The sequence below is a fragment of the Crinia signifera genome, chromosome 2 (genome assembly GCF_055691185.1).
Source record: "Crinia signifera chromosome 2, ASM5569118v1, whole genome shotgun sequence".
NCBI lineage: Eukaryota > Metazoa > Chordata > Amphibia > Anura > Myobatrachidae > Crinia > Crinia signifera.
In genome coordinates this window covers 250,586,670-250,607,297 of record NC_139218.1, presented here as the reverse complement: position 1 = coordinate 250,607,297, position 20,628 = coordinate 250,586,670, and positions in this window count along the sequence as shown.

Below are 20,628 nucleotides of genomic sequence, written 5' to 3'. Positions count from 1 at the left end.
AGGCTGCGGGGTGTGTGTATGGTTAGGGTTATAGGCTGCGGGATGTGTGTGTGTGTATGGTTAGGGTTATAGGCTGCAGGGGGTGTGTGTATGGTTAGGGTTATAGGCTGCGGGGTGTGTGTGTGTATGGTTAGGGTTATAGGCTGCGGGTGTGTGTGTGTATGGTTAGGGTTATAGGCTGCGGGATGTGTGTGTATGGTTAGGGTTATAGGCTGCGGGATGTGTGTGTATGGTTAGGGTTATAGGCTGCGGGATATGTGTGTATGGTTAGGGTTATAGGCTGCGGGATGTATGTGTATGGTTAGGGTTACAGGCTGCAGTAGGTGTGCATGGTTAGTGTTATAGGCTGCGGGGTGTGTATGGTTAGGGTCAGGGCCAGATTTAAGAATCAGGCCGCCCCTAGGCACCACATTTTTGCCCCCCCATTCGGGAGGGAGTGCACACCGGCATGGGAAGAACCTACGGAGGGAGCACTAGCACGGGACACACTCTCCGGGTCTCTATGGGCAGCTGCGCAAGGGGTGATATCAGTGCTGCCGCTGCCCACTCGGCCATCTGATGCTTAGAGACCCAGAGCTAGTGAGCAGGAGTTAGGACCCTTTTAGCCGGCGCAGTGATACCCCTCACCTGGCAGATCGCTGAGGCTGCGTGTGATTGTGCTGTTGGCAGCCCGGAGCCTCCGTCTACAGTCTGCTATCAACGAGTTCTCGACGACTGCCCCAGGAGCCGCCTTCCGGGCATGATGGACAGGAGCACAGATTTCATGTTTAAGAGCACTCCAACGCCACGTAGAGCCCACCCAGTGCCTCGACCTGACACTGCTCGGAAGAGAGCAGCAGCGACAATGAGCACAGCAGTAGCCTCGGGCTCACTGAATGAGCTCCCGAGTCCCATCCCCCTTCTCCTGCCTCATTCGCACAGTGCAAACCACTTGCATACACAGCACCTGCCCGTACTGCACAGACCGGAGCTTTTACTGCGTTCACTTAACATTAGATAGCCGTGCACATACATAGAGTTACAGGGGATACCCCCGCTGACGTCACCTTACATGACGGCAACCCCGCACGGCGCGGCTGTCAGACACCGCTGACCCCGCCATAGGCACCAGCTGACAGCGTCAATGAAGGAGGAACTGGCACCCTTTCTTAAGGTATTTATATGGAGGGGATGCTGGCTGCGGCTGCTGCTGTAACTCCCCGCTACAGCCACGGGGTCCCTGAGTCGAATGGGCTGTCACTGGCAGAGTCCCTGCGGCGGATGGAAACTACTAGTTTCCATCCGCCTTAGGGACCCCCGCCACTGACATCCCATTCGCCGCAGGGACCTTGTGGCTGCAGGGGGTAGTTAAGCGTTACAGCAGCTGCCGCCAGCACCCTCTCCGTCTCCCCCCTCAGCAGCCTTACCGCTTCTCCCCCCCTCAGCAGCAGTAGACATCCCCCTCCTCCTGCAGCAGAGGGGACAGCGCTGCATGCCGTGGAAGGACCCACTGCGGGTGCTTCAACCCGCAGCGACCATTTACACCGGTCTCTACACGGGTCCTGACCGTGTTCTACCCAGGTCAGGACCTGGGTAGAGGACCCGTGTAAATGGACACGGCTTCACCCCATTTACACCGCCGCAGATCCGGGTCTGACCCGCCGCTGACCCGGATTTTTTGGCGGTGTAAAAGGGGTATTAGCCTCCCTCTCTTTAAGTCCCTCCCTTTCTGTCAGCCTCCCCTGTGTCTTACAGCCTCCCCATAACTTCCAGCCTCCTCTACAGCTCAGCCTCACTCTCTGTTAGTCTGTGTCCTCAGGCTGTAGCATTATCTTTAAATCTCTTAACATCCCCCTCGTCTGCACACACTAACCTGCGGCCTCTGACCACGGAGACCCGGCCCCTGCTGCTTGAATAGCTAGTCACATCGTGCGGCTGAGTAATGTGAGCATGCTCACCCAGTGACGGACTGGGGCATTAAGGGCCCACAAGGGAAATGTAGCTGCAGGGGCCCACTGAAGGGGTGTGGTCAACCACTGGTAGGTGTGGTCATCAATGTGAAGGGCGTAACCATGTAGCTGCAGGGGCCCACTGAAGGGGTGTGGTCAACCACTGGTAGGTGTGGTCATCAATGTGAAGGGCGTAACCACAAAGGACACATATTATGCATTCTCCGATTTAAGTACAATACATACACTGCTACTCCCATTCTTACATACATGCACTGACGCTCCCATTTATACATACATGCACTGACGCTCCCATTTATACATACATGCAATGACGCTCCCATTTATACATACATGCAGTGACGCTCCCATTTATACATACATACACTGACACTCCCATTTATACATATATGCACTGACGCTCCCATTCATACATACATACACTGACGCTCCCATTCATACATACATGCACTGATGCTCCCATTCATACATACATGCACTGACGCTCCAATTTATACATACATACACTGACGCTCCCATTTATACATACATGCACTGACGCTCCCATTCATACATACATACACTGACGCTCCCATTTATACATACATGCACTGACGCTCCCATTTATAAATACATACACTGACGCTCCCATTCATACATACATGCACTGACGCTCCAATTTATACATACATCACTGACGCTCCCATTTATACATACATGCACTGACGCTCCCATTCATACATACATACACTGACGCTCCCATTTATACATACATGCACTGACGCTCCCATTCATACATACATACACTGACGCTCCCATTCATACATACATGCACTGACGCTCCAATTTATACATACATGCACTGACGCTCCAATTTATACATACATGCACTGACGCTCCAATTTATACATACATACACTGACGCTCCCATTCATACATACATACACTGACGCTCCCATTCATACATACACTGACGCTCCCATTTATACATACATGCACTGACGCTCCCATTCATACATACATACACTGACACTCCATTCATACATACACTGATGTTCCCATTTATACATACATACACTGACGCTCCCATTCATACATACATACACTGACGCTCCCATTCATACATACATACACTGACACTCCCATTTATACATACATGCACTGACGCTCCCATGTATACATACATACACTGACGCTCCCATTTATACATACTGTACATGCACTGACGCTCCCATGTATACATACATGCACTGACGCTCCCATTTATACATACATACACTGACGCTCCCATTTATACATACATGCACTGACGCTCCCATTCATACATACATGCACTGACGCTCCCATTCATACATACATGCACTGACGCTCCCATTCATACATACATGCACTGACGCTCCCATTCATACATACATGCACTGACGCTCCCATTCATACATACATGCACTGACGCTCCCATTCATACATACATACACTGACGCTCCCATTCATACATACATACACTGACGCTCCCATTTATACATACATGCACTGACGCCCCCATTTATACATACATGCACTGACGCTCCCATTTATACATACATGCACTGACGCTCCCATTCATACATACATGCACTGACGCTCCCATTCATACATACATACACTGACGCTCCCATTCATACATACACTGACGCTCCCATTTATACATACATGCACTGACGCCCCCATTTATACATACATGCACTGACGCTCCCATTTATACATACATGCACTGACGCTCCCATTCATACATACATGCACTGACGCTCCCATTCATACATACATACACTGACGCTCCCATTCATACATACACTGACGCTCCCATCTCCTATATATTTGGCTACATCTGTCACTCAAAGTGGGTGTCTGTGTCTATAACGCTCTGTTCCTGGACTTTCCTCTTAATGTGTGATTGCCTTCATCTGTGCTGAACACCTTTCTGAGAAATTAACCTGTTTAATACAGGTGATGGCAATCATACATTAAGGGGAAGTCTAGAAACAGAGCATTGTGTCCCTCCTGGAGAGGGTCATGTTGGGAGGTATGTGACAGAGAACCAGCCCAGTGAGCCCACAGACAGTGCCAGACAACCACTGCCTTCCCATGTTGCCCACCACTGCTACTCCACAGCCACCAGGTGAGCGCCCCCCTCCCGCGATTTGCGGCAAAACCTCCCCCCCCCGCGCCCCCACCTCCCGCGATTCGCGTCAAAAACACCCGCTCCCCCGCGACCCCCCCTACCGCGATTCGCAGCAAAAACACCCCCGCGATCCCCCCTCCCGCGATTCGCTGCAAAAAGAACCCCCCCACGACCCCTCCCGCAATTCGCGGCATAACCACCACCCCGCGACCCCCCCTCCCGCGAATCGCGGCAAACCCTCCCCCGTGACCCCCCCCCCCGATTCGCGGAAAAAACACCCCCCCCGCGACCTCCCTCCCATGATTCGCGGCAAAAAGAACCCCCCCGCGACCCCCCCTTGCACGATTGGCGGCACCCCCCCTGCGACCCCCCTCCCGCGATTCGCGGCACCCCCCCCGCAATTCGCAGCAGCCCCAGGATTAAATGGCACATGCAAAACACTGACATGGCTATGGTCGACAATGAAAAAGGTTGACATGAGTTTTTGAAGATTTATTTTTAATTTTTTTAATTTTTTCATATTCATTGTCATGTGTCGACATGGACACCAATGAAGTGGCACACTTATGTCAACATTTACATGTGTTGACCTTTCTGTGTTGATTTTTTCTTGTGGCGATTCGCGTCACACCCCCCCGCAACCCCCCCTCCGCGATTCGCGGCACCCCCCGTGACCCCCCACCTCCCGCAATTCACGGCAACCCCCCACCGGAACCCCTGTGAACCCCGCCCTCCCGCGATTCGCGGCACCCAACCCCGCGACCCCCCCCTCCCGCAATTCGCGGCACCCCCCGTAATTCGCGGCAGCTCCAGAATTAAATTGCACATGGAAAACACTGACATGGCTATGGTCGACAATGAAAAAGGTTGACATGAGTTTTTGAAGTTTTTTTTTTCATTTTTTGAATATTTTCATATTCATTCTCATGTGTCGACATGGACACCAATGAAGTGCCACACTTATGTCAACATTTACATGTGTTGACCTTTCTGTGTTGATTTTTTCTTGTGGCGATTTGCGTCACACCCCCCCCACCCCCCCCCCACAACCCCCACTCCCGCGATTCACGGCACACACACACACACCTCCCCCGCGATTCTCGGCACCCCACCCCGTGACCCCCCCTCCCGTGATTCACGGCACACCCCCGCAACCCCCCTACCATGATTCGCCGCAACCCCCGCCCCGTAACCCCCCCTCCCGCGATTCGCGGCACCCACCCCCGCGACCCCCCCTCCCGCAATTCGCGGCACCCCCCCGCGATTCGCGGCAGCTCCAGAATTAAATTGCACATGGAAAACACTGACATGGCTATGGTCGACAATGAAAAAGGTTGACATGAGTTTTTGAAGTTTTTTTTTTCATTTTTTGAATGTTTTCATATTCATTCACATGTGTCGACATGGACACCAATGAAGTGCCACACTTATGTCAACATTTACATGTGTTGACCTTTCTGTCTTGATTTTTTCTTGTGGCGATTCGCGTCACACCCCCCCCACCCCCCCGCAACCCCCACTCCCGCGATTCACGGCACACACACACCACCCCCCCCGCGATTCTCGGCACCCCACCCCGTGACCCCCCCTCCCGTGATTCACGGCACACCCCCCGCGACCCCCCCTACCATGATTCGCCGCAACCCCCGCCCCCGTAACCCCCTCCCGCGATTTGCGGCAACCCACCCCGCGACCCCCCTCCCGCGATTCTCTGCAATCCCTCCCCTCCCGCGATTCGCTGCATCCACCCCCCCACAACCCCCCCTCCTGCAATTCGCGGCACCCCCCGCGACCCCCCCTCCTGCAATTCGCGGCACCCTCCGCGACCCCCCCTCCCGCGATTCGCGGACACCTAAGTTGCAATACAGGGCATCTTTCATACAATTCTAACCATATTTCTCATATACAAACGTTCACAAATTAAGGGGGCGCAGCCCCTTACGACGGTGTGAAGAGCGCCCGTAGGGCGCGATGAATCACCTAGTTTATACATACATGCACTGACGCCCCCATTTATACATACATGCACTGACGCTCCCATTCATACATACATGCACTGACGCTCCCATTCATACATACATACACTGACGCTCCCATTCATACATACATGCACTGACGCTCCCATTTATACATACATACACTGACGCTCCCATTTATACATACTGTACATGCACTGACGCTCCCATTCATACATACATGCTGTGACGCCGCCATCCAATAGCTAACTCACCCAACAGCTCCCTCTTCTATTGCCGGCTCATGGAGTCTTTGGTGTGCATGTGCAGCTTGCTGTTGGGAGGGGGTAATGGTAAGTAATTCATTCTTCACTTTGGCGTCACCATGCACTGACGCTCCCATTCATACATACATACACTGACACTCCCATTCATACATACATGCACTGACGCTCCCATTTATACATACATGCACTGACGCTCCCATTCATACATACATACACTGACACTCCCATTCATACATACATACACTGACGCTCCCATTTATACATACATGCACTGACGCTCCCATTCATACATACATACATACACTGACGCTCCCATTTATACATACATGCACTGACGCTCCCATTCATACATACATACACTGACGCTCCCATTCATACATACATACACTGACGCTCCCATTCATACATACATACACTGACGCTCCCATTCATACATGCACTGACGCTCCCATTCATACATACATACACACACTGACACTCCCATTTATACATACATACACTGACGCTCCCATTTATACATACATGCACTGACGCTCCCATTCATACATACATACACTGACGCTCCCATTCATACATACATACACTGACACTCCCATTTATACATACATACACTGACGCTCCCATTTATACATACATACATACACTGACGATCCCATTCATACATACATACACTGACGCTCCCATTTATACATACATACACTGACGCTCCCATTTATACATACATACATACATACATACACTGACGCTCCCATTTATACATACATACACTGACGCTCCCATTTATACATACATACATACATACATAGACGCTCCCATTTATACATACATACACTGACGCTCCCATTTATACATACATACATACATACATAGACGCTCCCATTCATACATACATACACTGACGCTCCCATTTATACATACATGCACTGACGCTCCCATTCATACATACATACACTGACGCTCCCATTTATACATACATGCACTGACGCTCCCATTTATACATAAATACACTAACGCTCCCATTTATACATACTGTACATGCACTGATGCTCCCATTCATACATACATGCTGTGACGCCGCCATCCAATAGCTAACTCACCCAACAGCTCCCTCTTCTATTGCCGGCTCATGGAGTCTTTGGTGTGCATGTGCAGCTTGCTGTTGGGAGGGGGTAATGGTAAGTAATTCATTCTTCACTTTGGTGCCACCAGCTCAGTGCTGTGCTGCTGTAGCAGCTAGGAAGTGAGAGTGTGGTGCAGGGGGTGGCTTGCTGGGCCTATGGGCTCCGAGTCCTGAGACAGCTGTAGTGTACTCCATAGCAAGTGCACCCCCTTGACCACTGGTGATGGCTCCTTACATAATTAGGCCACGCCCCCTGCGGCAATTTACCGCGATTCGCGGGCCTGTGGGGAGGCGGAGCCAGGTTAATTCAATTAAAATTGCATCACATCATGTTTGCCATCAACCCACAGGCCCGCGAATCGCGGTAAAATGCCGTGGGGGGCGGAGCTACGATCTCGGTACAATTAGAAAAAAACGTGTGGCGAGGTCTATCAAGAGTACCAAGGTAGTCAAGCGCCCTCCCCTCCCCTTCCCTTCCCTTCCCTGCGTGCGCTACTTACACACATAAATGCTGTGCTGAATGTGCTAAGACAGCCTGTTACCCGGCATCTCTGTGTGGTGGCCCAGTCAGAGCCTGTGCTCACCCCCCTCATCAGCTCCCCCCTGCCCAAGCCCCCGAGTCCTAGTGAGCGCACACACTCACATGCAGCCTCTGACCACGGAGACCTGGCCCCTGCTGCATGAATAGATGGTCAGAGATGATCACGCAGCTGAGCCTCCCTCATCTCCAAGCACGCTCACAGGCAGCCTTTGACCAGGGACACCTGAGCAGAGGCGCGGAGCTGCACTAGAGGTGGGGAATGGGATGCAGATGGGGTGTGTGGGTGTACTGAACGGGGAGGGGAGAGGACGGGCTGCTGCTGCTCCTGCACTGGGAGTGGGGACTCCTCTCCCGCACGGGCTGCTGGCGGCAACACCCTGATGGCTGGAGTGTCACTCGGTTCAAGGCTGCCTGTGTGCACTGTGTTTGTGTGTAATGTAATTGTGTTACCTTCTGATCAGCGCCCCCTCCTCATCTGGTCACTGCCATTACATGTCCCACATGTGGAGGAGGTTCTGGCCGGAGCAATTCCTTGTGCTTCACAGTCGGCCATCTTGGTACACCGAAGTGAAGCTCTTCACCTTCAGTGTACTGCTCCCCCTACTGGCGACCGTCTGCGCATGCGCAACAAGTTAAGCTCTCCTATCTTTATAATGGGGGACGTTTCACTAAATTTAATAAAAACTGTACCTATCTGAAAAGCCTAAACCCCAAAAGGCACTCCACTGGGACAATATCTACCTAATAAAACAAACCCCAAGTCTCAATTGTTCCCCTACCCCGAGTTATGCTTTCCCAAAAAAACCCTCATAGACTAACATGGGTGACAAAGTGTCATTTCTGAAGTGTTAGAAAAAAACTGGCAGTTGGAAGTTTAGATCGCTCCCAATTGGTCATTTTTTTATATTTCGCCCTGAAATTTGGCATGCAGCACCGGTTGACGATTCTACGCGTACATGCCAAATTTCAGCTCAGTACGCCCAGTCACTTTTGAGGTGCAGTCCCTCAAACACCATGCCCCCATCCGAAAAGTTCCCTATGGGAAAAATCCGTTCGTTGGATTCAGCCTTAATATAAGGGCACTACCGTGCCCTTATAATATATATATACACACACACTTAGCAAAGGGGGCACCACTTTCAGGTGAAATGCTTCCAAATAAATGTTTTATTTATTTTTAGAAATGTATGTATAAATACATATACATGTGTGTATATATATATATATAGAGAGAGAGAGAGAGAGAAAAAGGTGTAAAGGTGCGCTCAGAAGGTGATATCACCAATCCACAATTGTAAAAATACAAAATTTATTTCATACAATAAAATGGTTTAAAATATATTTTTTCATGAGTGGTTTACAGAGATTGTTGGTGGATCGTAGTAATTCATAATGATTCCGAACAAAGGTGTAGATTGATCATGCGAAATAACCCTACGCGTTTCGTCCACTAGGGACTTCCTCAGGGGTAATACACCAAGATCTATGGAATCTTTATACCTTGGTACAGTGTATATAAATTGAAGTACACTCTTTATAGGTTTTTAAAAGAAGGTGTGGTCACCGTTGTGAGTCAAATGACCCTGTAGTGCTTCTACTAAAGCGAGCAACGATATCAGAATAAAAAGGCGAAATGACACACCTCTCCGACTGATGTCAATTTCAGATATACAGTTGATTCTGAATCAGCTATCCACAGTCTCGATCAGCAAGGAGAGATATATATATATAGCCACACAGCCATACACTGGCTCTGTCATACACAAATATATTATAATCCCCTCCCCCAGGCAGCCACTACTGCAAGTGCCAATGTGCCATACCTCAACAAAAAGAAGCTGAACATTGGTGTGGGGGACAGCTGCTCTTTGATTGATGCCCCAGTACAGTTACAGCGCCGCGGTCCCCTTCCTGCCTTCCAAAACCAAGTAATTATTTTTAAATGGTGCTGAGAGAATTGCCACTGCCACCCACAGATCCATATACACGGACGGGGCGGTGGGGGTGTTATGCTGGCGCTGCCACCCGCCGATGACATTGATCATCTCCAGGGTGCGGGCGCTACCTCCCGCCGATCAAATTGAACAGCTTCAGGGAGCTGGCGGGCGGGGGGGGGTTGTGCGGGCGCTGCCTCCCGCTGATGACACTGACCAGCCTCCAGGTGTGTATGTGTGTGTATGTGTGTGTGTGGGGGGGGGGGCTGCAGACTCACCTGCTGTTTCCCAGAAGGCTGGGATGGTGGCTGCTTTCTTTCTTTCCCTCCTGCTCCTCGCGCATCAGGTACCTGGTTTCCTGCTTTTAATCTGCAGCTCTGCACTGCCCCCCTGTGGCCAGCGCCCTAGGCAGCCTAAAGCTGCCTAGTGGTGGAGCCAGCCCTGGTTTCAGCGATCACCAGGCGTGACCTCCTCACCCCCTCTGTCCATTCTCTTCCTCTCCTCCGCTCCCCTCCCGTCCTCTGCAAACAATGCCTGGAACTCTGCCATAGCACTGAAGAGATGGCACACAGGTTCCCTGCTCCCTGTGGAACGCAAATTACAGACGTGCACGTGGGGGAGTGGTTTTTTGATAGCTGGAACATGAACCTAACACTGCCTTGGACAACTAAAATAACTAGCGCTATGTGCGCGGCGGCGCGGGAAGCGCTAGTTATTTTCTATTCACTGCAGGGACCCCGCTGGCCGCAGCCAGCTTTATACACATGACGGCGCTGCAGGTACCACTGCCGCACGGACACCCCTGACCGCTCCTGCACTGCAGGGATGCCGGGGCCGCAAGTTTTTTCCACAGGTACCACCCCCCCCCCCGGCACCGGGGCGCCCCCACCCCGACTTGCCTGGGGCGCTCCGGTGCCTTGCACCGGCCCTGTCTGCAGTGCACATGGTTTTGTCCATTTGAGAAGGAATTTTCCTTTGCAAGTGAATCCACAACTCATTTTTTTATAATTATTTCATTGCTAACTACACATACTGCATAATAATACTGAAGGGCTTGTTTCCTTGTTAACTACTGAACATACAGATGGATAGTCCCTCATTCAGGCAGGAGATGGTGGAAGATTCCCAAGCCGCCATCCCCCACCAGCCACCGGAAGGGGACGCTTACACGAGACGCGCATGCGTCCCCTTACAACGGGGCTCCCCCCGGGACCCCGCCACCTCACTGCCGGTCCCTGCCACGTTCCCCCACCTCCCCACCCCATCTCTAACCCTGTCCATCTCCCTGAAGCGGAGATGGGCAGGGTTCCCATCCCCCCTCCGACAGGAAACTGGGACGCGCATACGTGTGGGACGCTCGCGCATCCCAGTAACATGTGGTAACGCTCGCCAGTGGGGGTGGACTGGTGAGCTCCAGTGCTGGATGAGCGGCGCTACATCTGGCAATCACTTTGGTGTTTAAGAACATATTTAAACATGCTCCATTTTTAAGCCTGAGTGCCAAGTGAATTTATCAAAATAGGTGTGAAAATTGCAAAAGCAAACATTTTTAGTCATCTTAATGACCTGTAGTGTTTACCTTATATAAGAAATAAACTTTTTTTCACAACATTCTTTTTTTGAATTTATATAACAAATGTGAGTGGCGCTGGCATTTTTAGTGGTGATTTTGCATATCTCTCACAGAGATGTTGGCACTTGAAGGGTTACATACATCTGTAATGGAATTAGAGGGAGTGAATAGTCCCACCCCCCTTCAAGGGGAGGTCCAAGCCTTTATTTGTATTTATTTTTCAAAATTCATGACAGAAAGACGTCATCCTGTACAAAAGATATGAAGGAAAATACAGTTCTGAACATAACCAGGTAAGCTAGCATGTACATGACTCACAATCTGTAAAGAAACAATGACATTTCAAAATTAAATTCTCAAACAGCAAGAAAAGAAAAAGAAGATAAGAGAGGCTAAGGAGAGAGCGGTGGAGGCAAGAAATTGATAACAACAGTAAACTGAATGGCTTGTGATTTATCTAAAGGTTGACATTGGTTTTAAAAAACACACTGATGCCTACTAGATCCTGAATTTATACTGTATAATGCCTCAATCATATGTGAGTTGGAGGATCACTTAGGAACTGTTTGGTTTCACACCATGCTGTGGGCTTAAAAGAACTTAAAATTCATTGTTTCTTTTCCTCTGAGAGAACATTTGTAAAACTTTCACAGACTAAGACAAATACATCAGTCCTCTGTTCTGTATGCAAGGACACAATTGCCAACAAGTCCATTTTAAACACATAAGTCTATTTTTTCTTAAAAGTGGCTAAAGAAATTTTATAAAAACAATCCATTGCTGGAGAATATATTTTATTTCTTCAGTCAAGATAAGAAGTTTTGGCACCTGCCTTTGGCACACACTGTTCCTACTTTGAGTATAGGGGGGGCGAAGCATATTTGTGCACCTGGGCCCACAACTCACTAGTTCCGCCTCTGCAAGGTAATACAGGAAATATAATGCAAATATTGCTGTACTGTTCCCATGTCAATGATTTACCATTAGTCACACCTCACTGAATATGACTACAAGTAACAGTAAGTGACAAAAAGATACAAAAACAATTATAAGTGGGTGCTATTATAAATGTATAACATTGCTGTTAATGCTTTAGAATGACATAAAGATCAACCTGTCCAAATCTTAACTCAACGAACGGTTAGAAAGAACATTGGTGTAAGCAACACTTCAGTTTTATTGTTTTGTATGTGTGTCGCTAAGCAATACAATTTTACTTTACCTTCTCTTATTAAATTATGTTTTTTGTTTCTTACCCTAAGATCTAAGCATATGTAAAAAGTCACAGCTTGAATATTTTAAGAATGGCACAAAATGATTTAAAAAATCTCATGCAGAGCAAACACTTAATTCTCAATCTGTTCACCATGCATAGAAGACTATAATTGTGTTCTTATGAGTTGGATGCTTGCTATGTTTTCAGAAGTTATGACTACTGTAGATACTGCACAGAAGGATACGTATATTTTTATATTTGTTTACAATTTTTAAATCAACAAGCCATGCCTAATAAACCATTGACTTTTTATTTATTTTCATGAAAAGCATATTATTATTATTGCTTTGCAGATTGCTGACTATGTACAGTATGCACATACTAATAAACATACCAATCCACATAATTACTGTGTAATTATGTATATGCAACAGTACTGCTAATGAACTACAGTATATTAATTTACTTACTGAGTAAAGCAGGATTTAAATGTTAAGGGTATTTGATTAGTGTTTGGATTTAATAAAGTTTATTCTAAAATTTGTTTTTAGAAACTACAGAATGTAAAAGTTGTGGAAATTTTTTAGCATTCTATTTAAAATGACTGGAAATTACCATCAACAGAGGCAACTACAGTACATAGCCATGATCTTCTCTGACTTCAAGCTAGGTCTGTGACAGCATCATGGTTTTTACCAATTCCAAGATGCTTTTGGGGAGGAAGCATCATCCCAACAACTGTGTATAAGTGGTTTTCAAAATTTTTAATACGGTCCCCAGAAGACAAGGAGCACTGTGGCCAACTTGTGTCCACCATCACAGAGAAAAATATTGCTGCTATGTGGGCCATAGTTAAGGGGGAATTCAGATTAGCTCTGGCCCAGTAAGAACTCAATGAAAAGCTTAGCCTGAGCATAGTTTCTGCATGTTGACTCTAGAGTAGGAGACTCCTTTAACTTGGTGCTGCAACATGCTGGCTATGTTTAATGTCCGTTGTTCAATCTCTGTCTGGTAGATCATCAGTGGTGAGGAATCCTAGATCTACAGTTTTGACCCTTAGCAGTCAGCCCAGTAGAGTCCAGTTAAGTTGTACCACCATAGAAATTCTGACATGAGTGCTTTTTGGTCTATAAAATAGCCATTTATCCATGATAAAGACTGGTATAACATGTCATAGATCACAGTGATTAATGCCCCAAACCCTACCCGTCACTCTGTTTTATGGTATGTTATATGTATTATGATCCACTTAACGATTAGCTCTAAATCTTCTTGACCAATAAAGTATTATAATAATTTTTCAACCCTACACTCATAATATATATATACAGATGGAGACCCTTTCATGCTTGCAGGGGCTGGCAATAGAATTGCCAGCGCCCGCCAGCTGCCAGGTTCCAACAGCCATCGTTCCAAGAGAGCTCCCCACTGCCATCTGCTGCATCCCTGGTCCCCATCGCCGGTCCCCACCGGCTCCCTAAACCCACCCCCCACCTAACCATGCCCGTCTCCCTGAAGCAGAGATGGGGCAGGGTCTCACCGTCCATCCGCAAACTGACTGGGACGAGCTTACCAGTCTAATGGAGTCCCTCTCCGCCAGCCCTCTCCAGGGAGGACGTTCTGGCGAGCACCGGCAATGAATGAGAGGGGCTCCATCTGTATATATATATATATATATATATATACACTCCTCTGTCCCTTATGTGCCGACCGAATTGCTGTCAATAAGGGTAGGCGGCACTCCAATGGATAAAGTGATAATAAAGATGTTTATTTCAATCTGCCATAAGCCAAGCCGACGCAATATACAGAATAAAGTGCTGTGCAAAAGACTTTGGCCCTTATTCTGGTTGGTGCGGTAATATCCGCGTGCGTTCGTGCCGCCGATGTTTTGTGTCTGCGCATGTGCAGAGGCATCTCTGCGCATGTGCGAGCCGGACGCACGGCCACATTCCGCATGAAATGTGTACACTACGAACAGGGTGTAAAGGGCAGTTTGGGCTCATTACCATATGTTTACACCCCGCGTTTCATGGGCGTTCCCATGCAAACGCTGGGCGTACGTATGGTAATGCGGCCGTGACGCACGTGTAGGGGGCGGACATATGACATTGCCGGATGTCAGCTGCCCGCCCAGATCCCTGCTTTTGCATGGAGAAATGCCCGTGTGGTCTGAGGTTGCGGGAGCTGGCGGACCACTAGGTCCTGCATTCGATGTTCTGCGACCATCGATGGGGGAGGTTCCCTGAGATGGAGGAGGTGTATTCATGAGAAATACACGTGCGGTCCGTTCGGACAGCTTCTTACCGCGTACGGACGGAGTTGGCGATCCGTATAGAAGGCAAGGTTTAGGACGCACGGTGCTGGCCGCATATTCGGATCCGGCCGCACCAATCAGAATAAGGGCCACTATTCTGTATATTGCACTTTATTCTGTATATTGCACGTCCTGAATAAAAGAGGCTTAGCGCCTCGAATCGTCGGCTTGGCTTATGGCAGATTGAAATAAACATCTTTATTATCACTTTATCCGTTGGAGTGCCGCCTACCCTTATTGACAGCCGTTCGGTCGGCACATAAGGAACAGAGAAGTGTATCCATTACAAGGAAGGCACCACGGAATGTCCCCCCTTCAGCAGCAGTGCCGAACTACTGGACGCATATATATATATATATATATATATATATATATATATATATATATATATATATATAGTATATACATACACAGTTGTGCTCATAAGTTTAACCTAGCAGAATTCTGCCCATTTGTCAGAGAATATGAATCATGAGGTGATATAGTATCTAGCTTAAAGATTCACCTACATTCAAGTTGAAATAATTTCTTACTGCAATTATTACCATGTTTAGGTGCGGGTATGTGATCAGCTTGTCGGCAATGCCTAGCAACCAGCTGATCACTAGACTTGGATGAAATAGCAGCCCAGATTGCTGATTGGTGACTGACTACGGGCTCCATGAATGTGGTTTTGGTCTCTCTCACACAAAAGAGAATTTGCACAGACAAGAGATGGTATATATTACAAACTAAGTACAGGCAAGTATATGCAAGTGGATGCCATAATATTTTGCCACTGTAAGGGGGAACAAAGTCTGACCCTGTCAATAGCAAGCTACATGTAGTTGACCCTATACAGCGGTAACAACCAGGGTGTTTAGTGAGAAAGTGGGTAGATGCACTGGACTTGTTAAGATCGGTTATATCAAGCCTAATCAGAGGGTCCCTCAGGTTTTGGTCCGTAGAGTAAAATGGCATAAGCCGGGAATCTAGAAATGGCGGTAATTCAATGTTTTAATTACTGTAACTATTGTCCAAAGTTTTCAATTCTCTGATTTGATTGGTCTCTGATTTGGTGTATTTATAGCTCAGGGGACAATCTGTGCCTTAGTGACTTTTTAGTATGAGGTTGTAAACACTGTTGTCTAAGCATATTGATTACTTTGTTATTATTAGAGACCGATTTGTTCTTACTGTATCCTCTTTGCTCAAAGTTTGGAATCTTTATCTTGAGCAACTTCTATCTCACAAGGATTACTTATGTGTCTCACATGTAACGTCTGAGAATAGGGAATTCCCTTTGTCAGAGGAAGCAGTTAAAAGCTATTGTGTTGTAACACAGAGTTCCATTCTGTACTTTAAATGTATAAAGAAGATGACACAACATTGTCAGCGATACATATGTTAACATCAAGGAAGTGTATTGTGTTTTGGCTGATGTTGCATACTTAAACTGCACTACACTACCTGAATGGTTATGGTCATCAAAGATTTGTCTTAAATGATGTTCCATACCAGACCAAACAAATAACAGATGATTTAGAAAAGTGCACAAACATCATCAGATAATGACTATAGGACTGATGATAGAATAGATGATGTGTGGTTTCCAAGGCACACATAAAAGCGTTGATGTATGGTGGGGCCACATTGGTTCATATTGCACAGCCAAGCTTCTGTAGGTAATATTGTACATCAACGTAAAAATAGTTACACGTCAGCCCCAATCTCAGGAAATTTACAAATAGTCACAGAAAGACCCTTATAGTTAGGACTGTCTGTAATGAGTCTCACCACTGCTACAAAGCCGGCCTTTTGGGGGATACACGTACACAGGCTTGCCACATTGGCCCTGCACAGTACAGTATGTGGCAGTACGGTGCCAAAATACAGTTTATCAGTGGTATCCTTAATGTATGATCTAGTTTGTTGGATACACCTGTTCATGGAGATAGGTTGTAACCAATATAATTGGTCTGCCAGGGGATCACTGTGTCCACCTATCCTAAAATGTAGTCCAAATATCCAACAAACAGGGAATTTGTTTGTTGGATATTTGTACTAGATTATTATGTTTCTCCTGCCATGGGAAAGTTCTGAAATTTTGGCAGCATGATCATCAAAAAAACTTTTTTTTTTATTATAAATATAAATTGCAATATTAAGATACAGAAAGCATTAAAGGTTGTCCCCACAATAGGTGATAAGTGGAAGGAGGGATATGGAGTAGTGGGGACTTAGGGAGTAAGGAGTTGGTGATGCTGGAATTAGGGGGCCATTTCTGGTTTCATACCCAGAACTTCCGGTCACCTGATCAGAACTACTTTTTTAAAGGGAACTTAGTGGAGCATGCAGACATGCTTGATAAAGGGCCCTGAAGCCTGTAACATATTGGCTTACCTGAATCTGCATGCTATGGACCCTGAACCTGCATTCTTATATAATCAAGCTTGTGATTATTAAACATAGGGAGTTATCACCAACCTCGTACTATTTTATATCTCTCTTGACACTCACCACCTACTGAGGGTACGACATTTTATGCTACAGATGGAGCACCTGTCACCTGGGCAGACTGGGGGAGCTGTGGGGGACTGCAGGGGAGCTGCTGGAGACCGGCGGAGGGCTACGACAGAATGGGGCACATGAGCATCTTGTGCATGTGCTCCCCCTTCTGTCAGAAGACGGTGGCTGATGTGCAGTGGCGATTGGCGAATCCATTGCCAGGAGCAACTCCATTGAGAGCTGCTCCATCTGTATCTGTATTTTAATATTTGAATTTTATATTTCTCCATACAGATGGAGTGCCTGTCAGCCAGACTGCAGGATTGCCAAATGTCTTGACCTGGTGCAGGCTGGCGGACAATAGCTCCATCTGACGGGGACGTGCAAGCATCTATCATGCTTGTGCATCCCCGTCAGCAAGGCTTCCCTGCCCGTCTCCGCTTCAGGGAGGCTAGCAGGGAGCTGGGGGCAGTCTGGGGGAGCTGCAGGAGGCTGCGGAGGAGCTGCTGGAGAATAATGTAGGGCGGCGGAGGGCTCTGACAGAACCAGGGCATTCAAGCGTCTCGTTCACGTGTGCCCTTTTTTGTTTGAAGACGGCGGCTGGCAGACGGTGGTGAGTGGCGTTTCTATCCACTGAGAGCTACTCCATCTGTATTTCCTTGTTTGTCCATGTTTTGAAAATAATCCAAGCCTCTTTTTGAAAGCACACTGTGCCATGGGTTTATCTGTTATCCTCTTTTGCTACATTTACCTTTGGGTGCAGGGAACACCCCATCATATTTACCCCAGGCAGCAGCGAATCGGGGTGCAACAAAAACCTCACATAACACTTTTTCATTTGCCTCCAAAGAGGGGCAGAGGCGTAGGGAGTGCGGAGCCGGCTGAGCACGAGCTCTGGGCGTCGAGACATCAAAGGGCACCAGAGCTGTGCAGCCTGCTCCCCTGCTCCCTCCCCCGCTCGCTCTATCCCTGCTCTGCCCAGCTTCTCTGAGCCCTGTAAGCTGCTATTAACTAGGCGCTTGCGGTCCAGTAGCCAATCAGAAGCAGCATTGATGGCTGCTGGACCACAAGCGCCTATTGCATAGCAGTTCAGTGGCAGACTTATGTGAAAATAGCTGAAGACAGGGCAGCCAGCTCAGCTGGGCAGAGCAGGGAGCAGCTGGGAGGGGGGAGGGAGTCCCCCTTGGAATCAAGCAATAATAGTCCCCCTTGTCAACGAGCAATAATAGTCCCCTTTGGCAAAGAGCAAAAATAGTCCCCTTTGGCAACGGCCAATAATATTCCCCCCCTGGCAAAGAGCAATAATAGTTCGCCTTGACAACGAGCAATACTATTCCCTCTTGGCAACAAGCAAGATTGGCAATGAGCAACAATAGTCCCCCTTGGCAATGTGCAATAAAAGTCCCCCTTGGCAAAGAGCAATGAGAGTCCACCTTGGCAACAAGCAATAATAGTCCCCCTTGGCAATGAGCAATAAAAGTCCCCCTTGGCAAAAAGCAATAAAAGTCCCCCTTGGCAATGAGCAATAATAGCCCCCCTTGGCAATGAGCAATAATAGCCCCCCATTGGCAATGAGCAATAATAGTCCATCTCGGAAACGAGCAAGATTAGTCCCCTTTGGCAACAAGTAATAATAGTCCCCCTTGGCAACGAGCAATAATAGTCCCCCTTAGCAACAAGCAAAAATAGTTCCCCTTGGCAACGAGCAATCACAATCCCCCTTGGCAATGAGCAGTAATGTCCTCCTTGGCAACGAGCAATAATATTCCCCCTTGGCAATGAGCAAGGTTACTCCCCCTTGGCAACAAGCAATAATGGTCCCCCTTGGCAACGAGCAATAATATTCCCCCTTGGCAACGAGCAATAATAGTCCCCCTTGGCAATGAGCAAGATTAGTCCCCCTTGGCAACAAGCAAGATTACTCCCCCTTGGCAACAAGCTATTTCAGAACCCCTTGGCAACGAGCTATTTCAGTCCCCCTTGGCATCGAGCATGAAGCCCATTGGCATTGATCATGAAGCCCCTGGCATTGAGCATGAAGTTCCTAGCAATTAACATGTAGGTAAGTAGCACTTATGTGTCAGATGTGTAATGGGCATTACGGTTTGTTATATAGTATGTAATGGACATCATGTGTAGCCTTATGTGTAACTGGTATTACAGCATTTGGCTTTATGTGTAATGAGTATTACAAGGTTGGCTAAAATGTGTAATGGGCATTATGGTGTGTGGTACAATGTTAGGCCGCTCCCTCTTTTCACAGCGTAGGAGCCCCACCTGATACAAATGGGGGGGGGGGGGGGGTGTAAAACTTGATTTGTTGAGTATTGGTTTAGTTTATCCAACCAAATTAACCAGAACTCACAAAAATGAATGCTCAGTTACTGTATATAAACAAGTATTGGTGCAAATAGTATAAAAATATATTTTGCTTTCCAGCCAATGTGACATTCAGTTTTGTTAGCATCAGGATGTATAATAATATCAATTAATTTGATTGGTATACTGTAAGAACCATGACCAAAATGTTAGCTTATTAAGTCAAATTTTTATACTAAACTACTTTTCATCTGCAAATTGGAAAAGTAAGGACACAGATGATATATGTTTTAAACTTCATGCTTTTAACTTTTTACATATTTGAATAACCATTGCAAATATTTCATTTGGATTTGCCAGTTCTGCAGACTACAGAGCTAAGCGCTCCTGCTGAATTAGCACCTTCTAATAATTGTTTTAAAGTTAATTTCCCAATCATTTACACCAGGGTAAAATCATTTTCCAATGTAAGAATTTTGCAGTAAAAGCACGGATGTAAGGAAATAGCTTTCTATGTAGTAATGGTTTTCCCATGTGTGAGAAAGCAAAAAAGGATTTGTTGTATTTTATAGCTGAAATGTAACGATTCTAAATGTGCAGAGGTGCAACATATTGTACCGTACAGTTAGAGGGAGATTTATCAAATATGTCATTTTACAAACTGTTCTAGAAATATGTCAAAAGCTGAATGGTTGGTATTTTATCTATCCCCACTTTATTTCTCTCCAAGATTTGATCAATTTCCCACATTAGTGTTGATTACTATTTCCACTAGTAAAATGGAAGAGGTAAT